The sequence below is a fragment of the Hipposideros armiger genome, unplaced genomic scaffold (genome assembly GCF_001890085.2).
Source record: "Hipposideros armiger isolate ML-2016 unplaced genomic scaffold, ASM189008v1 scaffold_86, whole genome shotgun sequence".
In the NCBI taxonomy this organism is placed as follows: domain Eukaryota; kingdom Metazoa; phylum Chordata; class Mammalia; order Chiroptera; family Hipposideridae; genus Hipposideros; species Hipposideros armiger.
This window is the reverse complement of record NW_017731436.1, coordinates 4,056,863-4,068,218: the sequence shown is the minus strand read 5'-3', so window position 1 is coordinate 4,068,218 and position 11,356 is coordinate 4,056,863.

Here is an 11,356-nt window from a genome sequence, read left to right as displayed (position 1 = left end):
AGAAAAAGCAAGTGGGCAAAACCCTCAGCTCTGACCAGCATTCCTTCTATATATCTTATTTCCAAGTTGAATATTTTAAGTCAACTTCTTTTTTTGTTTGTTTTAAGATTTTATTGGGGAATTTGGGGGAGGGGAGCAGACAAGTTGCTGTCCTTTTGTTCTTCAGTCTAGTTGTGGAGGATGTCGCTTCACTGGCCCATGTTGGTATTATCATTGCGCTCTTCCTGGGTGAGGCAGTCAGTCGCCAGCCACTGGACAGCCGCTCACGGGCGGCTCACAGCAGCTCATTCCAGCTGCAATGCAGCCCACTGCAGTTCTGCTGCAGGCTATGCCACTGCAGGCACCTCACGGCAGCCCAGCTCCAGGTCGAGCTGTTGTTCACCATCTTAGCTGTAGAGGGCACAGCGTCACTGGCCCTCATGTGGGATCCGAACCAGGGCCCTGATGTTCAGAGCTGGCGTCCCAAGCCAACTCCTAACCAACGTGCCACTCAGCCGGCCCTCAACTTCTTTTTTTGAAATGCTCTATCCACCTGTCCTTCATACTTCATTTGACATAGTATATAACTTATTTTTTTAACAAAAAATAAAAAGTGGAATCCATCAGATGTGACCTCGTTTTAACTTTCTATATTTTAGCAAACCTATCTGCAACAATATTGATCCCTCTGTGACTGCTGAGAGAGCCTCACTGAAAGGCTGTTTCCTCCCATAGCATAGGTAGCATTTCAACTGATGCTATAGATTCTGTCTTTTTTAATCAATGTACACACCTTGCTCCACCCATTATTCCACTTCTTACGTGTCTCTTTATTCTCCCCTTCTCCTCAAGTTCCTCCCTTGCTTAGGTCACTCCCTTCTAAAAGAAAATAGAAACCTCTTCAATCCTGTTTTACAGTTTTTTAATCCCTGCAAAATATCCTTTTTCTCCATAGCTAATTTTCTCAAAAGAATCTGTAGTCATTCTTTTCACTTTTTCATTCATGTTTTAATCATTATGGTGCAATTATTGTAGTTACCTATAGTAGAATTATAACTACTTCAAACAAGCAAAAAGATACAAATAAACAAAATCAAGTTAACCCATGAAATAATCACTGGATTTAATACATTAAACAATAACACATTATATCAAAATCACCTGTATTTCCTTCTACCTCACCCAGAGAAAACAGGCATCTCCTTTGAATTCACTGTTTATCCATCTCATACATACATTTTGTACTTTTTTTTTTTTTTGGCAAGAGCACTTCATTTATTTAGGGCCTTCCCCCAAGGAGCCCATAGCTTGGAAGCTGAGCCCCCACATATGCTGAGGTGGGACAAGAAAAGAAGTGAAGGCAAAAGGGAAGGCAGTGCAGAGGCACCATGCCCAAGCAACAAGGGTGCAAAGCAGGCATAGGCAGGGGTGCTGGGGATGGGGGGGAGCAATGGCGGCCTGGCAAGCCCAGCCTAGACCTGCTCTGCTCCAGCAGAAATGGGCACCGCTCGCTGTTGAAACTTAATGCTCCCCTCTGACTTGAATATGATGGAGACCCTGTCCCCCTGCAAGAAAGCATGTACCCCCACCCCAAGGTCCTGCCCTTACCTCTCCCCCTGGTCACTACGTCAGTGGAGTGCCATGTCACACTAGAACCAGCTAGAGGTTTACTGTGCCTCGGAAGGGAAAACTCAGGTTCTAGGTGCCTGTCACAAGTACAGGAGTGGAGAGGTATCTACGTGCTGAAAGGAGGCCTTCTGACGTTCGCCATCCATTTTGCCTACTGATTACTCTGGAGTTAGTCAGCATGTACACTTCGGAGCCCAGAGAATATGCAAGAGACTGGATTCTGAGTGTACTGGGCCAAGAAGCACCAAACATAAACTTTGATAAAGGAGGGTTTACCACGATGGAAACATTTCCCCAGAATGTAGGACTTAACACTCCTGCAAGGACCCTTGGAAATGTTGCCTCAACTACCAGGAAACGTACGAAAGTGATCGCCCATGAATACGGAAGTGAACGCGCCAGAGTTACATGGGCAGAGAATAGCAAGATGTGATGGAATTATTCTATGTTCTGAGAAGGGTACATTAGAAAATGAATTTTGTGGTATGCCATTTAATATTTTGCCATTCCTAACATAGTTAGGCAATACCTACTAAATATGATTCCTCAGTAAAGCAATTCAGCGCTTAAATGTGTGCACCATGGCAGATATGATCAGACCATTTTTTTATTAGGACCTTTTTACAGTTGTAAGAGCATCAACCTGAGTGTGCCTGTCCCTTGTGTCAGGGTTCCATTCTGTCCCAAACTGTACCCTGACCTTGGCATATAGACCTGCCATGTTTGGGATAGCTGGAGCTCTTGTACTTGAATGCTAAGTGGTGTATCTGCCCCTCAGCCTTGTCTGCCTGCCAGGGGCAGGAGCTGCAACTGCCCCTCTGTGCTGAATGAAGGCCTTCTGACTTTCTCCTTTCTGCCTGCTAATTCGTCTGTCTTTATCATTTTTTTTTCTCAGTAACATCACTTGCACTTATCAATAGTTGTCCAATTGCATTGCCTTATGGTTACAATTTACTCCATATTTGTCATTCGCCAGGTACACTACCTGCTAATGCTGTACTTTGAACTAGAATACCATCTAAGTTCATTGCTCATGAAACTTTTAACACTTACATTGCTACCTTATGCCAGGGGCTGTATGTGTTCTAGCTGCTATCAGTGATGGTGTCTTCACGGCCTTCTGGATAACAGGTTATCCACACCTGGATGCCATCTTTACCATTTACTTTCTCAAATTGCTTCTGGAATCAACTGCCGCAGTTTATTTCCCTGGGAAGCGTATAGGAAGTTTATTAGGGAATACCTTTAAGATCATCCCTTGAGAAAGGGAAGGAAGTAAGAGTGAGGAGAGGCAGTTCAGTTTTAATATAGTTCCAGTGAAGCCACCAGTTGTTCCCTGCTGGTTGGGACAGCCCATCAGAGCTCAGTGAGGGGCCGGGCATTTATATGAATGCCTGTCAGTCATTGGATGCAGGGTGGAGGGAACATACCATTGGATCTGATAGCTTTCTTCAGTGGAGGCTATTCCCAAAGCCGTGCGGGTTGAGGGTTGTCTGTCCTCAGCGCTCCTGGCAGTTGGATCAATACGTCCTTGATTCCAGAAGGCAGATCTGAATGACACATCACCGTGTCTACCACGCATGTCTTTAGGTTTTTCTGTTCTGCTAAGTAACTATACCACTTTTCTGTTCTTCCAACTGTTTTACTTTCTAAAGTTATGCTACACTTATCTTCTCTACCATTCTGTTTGTTTTTGCAGATTCATTCCTGAAAAACAAACAAAAACACTTAAATGGCATTTTAGAGGGATGTGAGTCATAAACAGAAGTTAACGAATGCATTCATTTTACCATATTAACCCGGAAGTAGCATTCTGCCTGGAGCAGTGTGAAACACCCTGTTCTTATTTCTAACACGTGTGGTCCCATCCAGATCTAGGTGCCTGTCCAGATCTTTCCAGGAAAAAGCATCACTTTGGGCCTACAAGCAGGATAGGACCTGCACTGGGCAGAATTTATTATATTTTCTAGTTTCTAAGGTTGCCAGCCACAGAAAATTGCTATAGTGACTGAGTAAAGTACGTCACTCTGAAACATGGGGAATGAGGCAAGTCATGACAAAATACCTTGAAACTCTTTCCTCCTAGGCTGTGGCCCATCTGTCATGAAACACACTGACACACATGGACACTCTTTAGGTAGAGGAATGGATTTGGAGCCACACAGGCACAGGAACACCCTTCTGCTCTCTCAGTGCATTCTGACTGTACTACTATTCTGAGGAAATATGTGTTATATTCATAGTCACTCTAAAAATGAGGAAGCTGAAGAAATCACCCCACTAACATTTTAGAAAGCAGGTTCTTAACCATTTCTAATTTGCCTCTAAAGCATTATAGTGAGTATGAACTATATAATTTAGAGATTGGCCTGAAGCTTATAACGAGAAAATTCCACTTAGGTTTAGGCTACAGTGTATCATTTTGTCAAAAAGGCAGCTCTCATACTTATGGTCTTCTGTTGCTGTGGACCATCATTTCATGTGAGGGCTCTTAGCCAGGCCCCAATTTAGCCCAGCCCACTTTTCTGTACTGCTGACAAACTTAGCGGGGTGATTCTCCCCAGGATCTGCTGTCAAAGGACCATCTAGCAATGAAGGAACACTCTGTTAACTCCACATTGTTGAGGTTTGTTGCAGAATGAAGCTATTTGATTTCCTCTCTGAAGAGAAAGAACAAATAATAATGAAAATTGTCATTCAAAAGTACAAGCATTACAATAAAGTGTTATTCTATAACAAATAATTAAGTACGTTGGCTACTTCACTGGTAAGGATTTTCAGGTGAACAAACTGAAATCAGTGGAAGTCAAATCATGGGCCCATCGTCACACAAAAGTGACAGAGCTGGGAGGAGAGCCCCAGTATCATGGTCCTGAGAATTAGTTTCTTCTGAATAATACTTAAGAGATTGGTATCTGATTGTTTGCTTGTTATGTTAGATTAGATGACTGATCACATTCTCGTTACAGTACTCATATTACTCTGACTTTGCTTAGTGATTTTTTTCTCATAATGCCTATTACACTGACCTGTGCATTATAAGTTTCCACAGATGTTGAAGCGAGGTGCCTGTTCTCTTCCATCGCAATATGACAGCTCCTCTAACCTATCATGCTCTTTTGGGACTTGTATGGGCAGTTTTTGCTCATTAGCTTCCGTGCTTTACCCCTGTGCCATCTGTTAGTCATGAAACCCACGACGCCTGTATCTTAACACCGCACAATCCCAGTCCAGGTCTTCCTATCACGTGAGTTTTCATAGTTCAGTATGTTGCATATGACGTTTTAAAACCCTTTTTCTTTTATTCAACAGCATTTATCTCAAGTCAGAATTATGTTTTATAATACAATTAATATTAATTGTTTGATTAATTTCTTTATGTTTAAACTGCGAACTCTATGAAGACATGTTTATATCTGTTTATAAAACTGTTCTGTGGGAGAGAATGACAGTCAGTTCTGTCTCCCCACATTCTTTGGAATGTTTTCAATGATCAGGAGAAGATGAACACTAAGGAAACATATATGGATTGAATTAATGTCATAGCAGTTTTTTGCTAACTGCTCAGGTTGTCTGGTCTTGGGTTGGGGCAGGTAAGAAAAGGCAGGAACAAACTCTGTGGTTCTGGAAGTCCATCATTTCTCTACACCTATATCAAAAATATAACCACTATAGGATTTAAAAAAAATATGGTCTGTGTCAGGAATTGTGGTAGTTATTTTGCCAATTTTAGTTGATCTAATTCAACAGTGACCCATTGAGTTTGATATTTTCACCCACATCTTGCTAATGAGATGATTTGCTTGAATCCACACCACTGAAAGTGTAGGGTTGGGATTCAGATCATCGTCTATCGAATACCAAAGTCTCGGTGACTCAGCATCTCGCTACACATTTTGAAACGTCTTGAAGTAATATTTATGTGAAAGGTATAAACTATTGGTGGTAAATACTTGGTAAATTTTGTAATAGAAGTGATAAATATTTTGCCAGTATATATACACCAAATATTTTCCTTCTCTATATTTTGTTTCCCTTCACTCCTATTTCTTTTAGCTCCCTGGAGATTGTGGAATATAAGGTTCAATATTAGAAAAATGAGGTTTAGTATATAAGTTTACTTGCAAGTTTCTTCATGTCTTGACCTTATAAATCACTATCTATAAAAGCTTTTCCACAAAGGAGCCTGAGGATTTATGAACTTATTTTTCAGTATTTCTACTAAAAAGGTCTATCGCACAACTTAATGAAAGGGTGAACTTTTATTTTGTTAATGGCTTTATCGTCACTCAAATACCTTTCAAGAGAAAACACATTGCATTTGTATGGATCACAGATGCTTAATGTCTTTGGCTAGAGTTTAACAGCCTATTCTGTAAAGGGATGAAAAATAAAATAACAAACAATAGAAATATTTATGAGAATGTATCATTTTCCACTAAAATTTTGGATTCTGCATATATATATATTAAAGTAACTCAATCTTTTTTTCATTAACTCAACAATTATTTATTGTCCACTATGTGGTAGACACTGTCCGAAGTGATGGATATATGATGGTGAAGAAGACACACTCAGAGCTCCTGCTCTCATGAAGCTTCTGTTCAATTAGGAGAGTTAAACAATGAAAAAAAAATTTTATATATATATATATATATATATATATATATATATATATATAGTGATTAGAACCATGAAAAAATAAAGCATTTGGTGATAAAGAATTCTAGAGAGAACCCACTTGATTCAGGGTGGAAGGGAATGAAGTTTTAGGAGAGGCAATATTTAAACTTGAGGATGACAGGTTAGAAACCAGTCAGGGGAAGACCTGGAGAAAACAGCGTCTGGGGCTGACCAAAAGCAAAAAAGCAAGGACAGATGGCTTACGGTGAGAAGTGTCACATTCTAGGAAGAGAGAGTGTGACTGGTGCCCAATGAGAAAGCGACACAATGACAGTTGTGTAGATTTAGAAGTGGACATGATTTCAATGATGTAATGCCTAGTAGAGCAGGATAAGAACTAGATTTTGTTCAAGTGCATTGTGAAGCTACTGAAGTGGTTTAGGCAAGCACTGATGTGACCTCGCTTATATCTTATAAAATTACTCTATAGAAAGGTAATTCCCTTCTGGGAAAAAGAAAGAATAGGAAAGCAAATGAGTAAGAGGCAAAACTTTCCAGAGGAATTTTTATGGATGGTGGAAGTGAAGGAGAAGAAAGTATAAATTTGATGCTGGAGAAAAACAATTTTATTAAAATAATAGACTAGAATTATAATTACAGAATTTTAGGCATGATAGCACCTGATTAAGTGGCATTTAGATAGAGAGATGTTTCCAGTACCTTTTAGAAAACATGGAATAGGTTGTTTCCTATGTTCTCAATGTATAAGATATGACTTAATGACCACTTGGTTGTTTTAGTGCTAATTACCTTGTTAATGGTTTAAACTTAATCTTTCTCTCTTTCTCTCTCTCTCTTCTTCTCCCCACACTTGGGTCTGTACCCAGAGGCAGTTGACACCTGGGATTAAGAAAAAGCAATAATTTCTATCATTCATTTTTGTTACAGTGCTTTCTACATGGGTGAAGGATTAAAAACAATGATACATAGACACATAAAATGTTAATAGATTCAATTATTCAACCTATTTCTGATTTCCATATTTAAAAAATAAACAAAACGAAACAAAAATATCAAGAGCTAGCAGTTTGCAATTTAGTTGTAGTGGAAGGTATTGATATAATAAGGCCACTTGTATTGGTGTCATGGAAATGGAATTTAAATGCATTTAAGCATTTCTTTTGCATTTATTATACTTCAAAACTAAAGAAAATTTGTTGCATTCAACTGAATTTAACTTTCCTTTCGTTTTCACTTTGACCTACGCAGGGATGTTCTAAAATAAAATGCAAGTAATCAATATATTCCTTTTTCTAAAAGTTGTCTTGTTTTCATAATTTTTAATTCTATTAATGATGCTTAGTTGGTATTTCTGGAGGCTGTTTTCTTGTTGAATAGGTTTGGCCTTCAATTTCTGTGATTCCATTGGCATGACAATGTGTGAAATCCAAGTAGAGTGTGGAGAGAAACACATTTGACTTTTGTATCAAAGGGTGACATTTTCCATTTAAACATGTTTTGTGCCTTTTACCTGGGCTTCATTTAATGACTATGTGATAAATATTGTGAGATTGCTTCTGGCACATTAAAAAAAAAATAAAAACCTCAATGGATATGATATTTTTTCAATTATTTGCTTTAAAATGTATTTTAAAAATATGAAATATGAGAAAAATTATATCATTCATAATTCACTGAATTGTGTGAAAAAATACGTTATCATATCCCATATCTGAGTTACTAATACAGCAATAAAAGTTGATTGAGGCTGAGTGGGGTTTTTTTACCTGTCACCATTATCAGGTCAGTTTTTTTTTTTGATCTATCACAATTACAAAATGATTTTGCATAAAAATTTATAATTTGTTACATGTAACTTTTGAGTCACATTGAATTCAAAAATAATATCAAGTTCAATTTATTCCAGAAATGAAAATTATATTTTTAATTATAAAATACATTTTGAATTTTATCAAATGTGCTTTTTAGTACAATAAGATGATTGCATACACATAAATATATAATTAATATGTTAATATGGTGAATTTCAAATGACGAATTCAATTTTACCTGTCTCTATTGCTCCTGTTTTAGAACAGGAACAAAAATAAATGTCTAAAAGACTCAGCCCTGATTAGAGTCCTGTCATGACTCCAGCAAGATGATTTACATAAGAAAAACAATCAAGAAATACCCAACAGCATTAGTGCTAATAAACATTTCTTTTTTTTTTTACATTGTTAAATTTGAACTTGTTTAATAATTCTTATAATCACCAGCTCTACCAGTTCTTGAGAATAAAGCACAATATAGGCATTGTGAAAGAATCAGAGAGAAACAGTGTGACTGCCCAACAAGCACTCATAACCTAGATGGGCTACAGGAGGTGGCAATAGATGCATTTTCTATTTTATTTAATTAATTAATTTATTTATTTATTTTAACTTTTTATTATTAGCTTCAGGTGTACAGAATCATGCAATAGTTATCCTTTACACACCTCACAAAGTGACAACCCCCCTTCCCCATGCACTGCCCTCCCACCCCCGATATCATACTTATCTATTACAGTTCCATTGCCTCCATTCCCACACTCTACTCCACGTCCCGTGACTATATGAATGTAAAATACACAAAACACTATTTCCCAAAGCATGCTTCTTTACTTATATTTTATATATCATCTTTTAGGAAAGTTTTCAATACATAAGAAAAAGCACTAGGGCAGATGTCACCCCCACGTTGTTGTGAATAAGAATATTGGAACACGAAGAAATACGGTAACAAGATCTGAGGCCCGTAGCAAGTCACTTGCTGATTGTTATGTAGTAAATTTCTGCTCTTCCTACACTTAGTTTGGTGTCTTTTTGTTATCTCTCTATGATCGATTTTAAGGCCCATTCATTTTGTGTGGATTTTGTAGCTGACATTTTCTTCTATAATTGACATTACCACAAAACCTCTCTGCTATTCAAAGCTGTCAACAAAACTTAATTTATGCTTTTAGAACTTCTGTTATATGAGAGATTTTGAACTGAGGATAGAGTCTTTTAATATCTAGGGTAAAAGTAAGAAGTCTTAATAATTGCTACTCTCAGCCTTTTCACTTCTCATCTTAGAAACTGTAGAGTACTGAATTATGCTCTAATTGACGCTGAAATATAAAAAAAAGCAAATAAAAAATTCACAGTGACCTTTCAGAGTATGGCAGACAAAAAATGCCAAATATGTAGCATTAGTTTCCAATCCAAATTAAAGGGTCATAGAGCATTGGAAATTGCTAATGTCACATATGGCTCTAAATCATGGCTCTTCAAAGAAAGCACACATCAAAGTCAGCTGTTCCTGCTTTTACAAATATCCTGGTCTATGAGCTATTATTAATATTAAATGGCAAATCACTGTAGGTCACAGCAAGGTCCAGAGCTGTAAAACCTCAAGCATAAGTTATATATTTTAAGTTTTAAGTGTTTGACAGAGATACTTTACAGGTTGGTGTTTCAAGCAGCTTTCATGCTTACACAGATTTAAGGAGGTCATAAAAAGAGCATATATAAGGGCTGGCCGAGTGGCTCAGTTGGTTAAGAGCTCGCTCAAGAGTTTGAGCTCTGAGCAACAGCGGTTCGAGTCCAGCCCGAGCTGAGCAGCNAAAACGACAGCAACTTGTCTGTTCCCCTTTCCCCAATTCCCCAGCACTGTTCCCATCCCCCAATTCCCCAATAAAAATCTTAAAAAAAAAAAAAGAGCATATATAACCCTGACATTTTGAGGGAACGTATATCAAAGACACAGTGATCCCTGAAGCTACCCCTTGTCACAGGGCACATAGTGAACATGTACAAAAAGGGTTTTACTTGTATCCATGCAAAAAACTAACTACTTTTTGAGTGTAACTTAAAGGCAGGTTATAAGGCTAGTAATACATCAGAAGGTCTCTAATTTCCCTTGCGGTCCCATTCTCCTTCTTGGAAAAATGGAAAGATCACTTCAAATTAGCTTCTGGTTTCGCTTTATTTGTGATAGCTTTCTTTACATTTAGATCTTGTGTCCGTATCAGTCTTACCATGACTCCCAGTATCACCTTTATGCAACTAGGTGTCTGGGTGATTTGGGTTTCTGTCCTTTTCAAACCCCCAAAACCATTATTATTATTATTATTATTATTATTATTATTATTATTATTATTATTTGTTAATCTCTAGTACTTAACAAAGAAAGAAAATGGGACTGTTATTGTACAGCATTCTCCTCACTTATTGCTCTGCCACCTTCTCACCCCAGCTGAAAGCATTTTCCACTGTGACCCATTCATTCATCACTGTGAACTTCCTACATTTATAACATTGGATTTCATTATGTCATCCATTTCTTGTTAAACACAAACAAACAGAAATACCTCTATTGACTGTCACTATAAGTTAAAGTGATCACTCATTTCTTTGGCATCCAAAGACTTTCTTGATCTGATTCCAACATAACTATTTCTAATGGTATCTCCTTCCCTTATCGCACCCTTCTCTCCTCTATTATATTAACTGAGATTCTTACTGTCCCTAAAGTGTAGCGGTCATGTTGTGAAGCTATTCCATTTCATTTATTTGGAGGAAGTACCTTTACTTAATTTCCACCTTGCTTGGACAACTCTTTACTCATCCACTCATGCAGCTTCACTGTAAAAACTTTTTCGATTCTCCAGTATGGATCCGTGGGCAGCACTCTCTCTTTCCTGACAACACTTTGTTCAGAACATCATTGTTTGTCATGTCTTTCTTTTGTATTGCATTTAACTGTTACTTTGTCTCTCTTGCTGTCTTATAAACTGTGAATACACATTCTGGTACACGATAGAAACCCAGCACATGCTTGATAGCTAGGTTGTCATCACTGATGACTTTACCCCATGAAGAATTTAATTGATTTAACAATGATCATGTATATATACACATGTATGTTAGTATGTCTACGTATGTAATTATACACACACACACACACACTCGTACACAGTGAAGTCAGCTGTACACATACAAAAAAACCAATGCCAATTACAGATCTATTCATGTAGGAATCTGCTGTTAAATAACAATCATTTTTGTTGATCAATTGGAAAGGCTTTTATCTCAGCAGA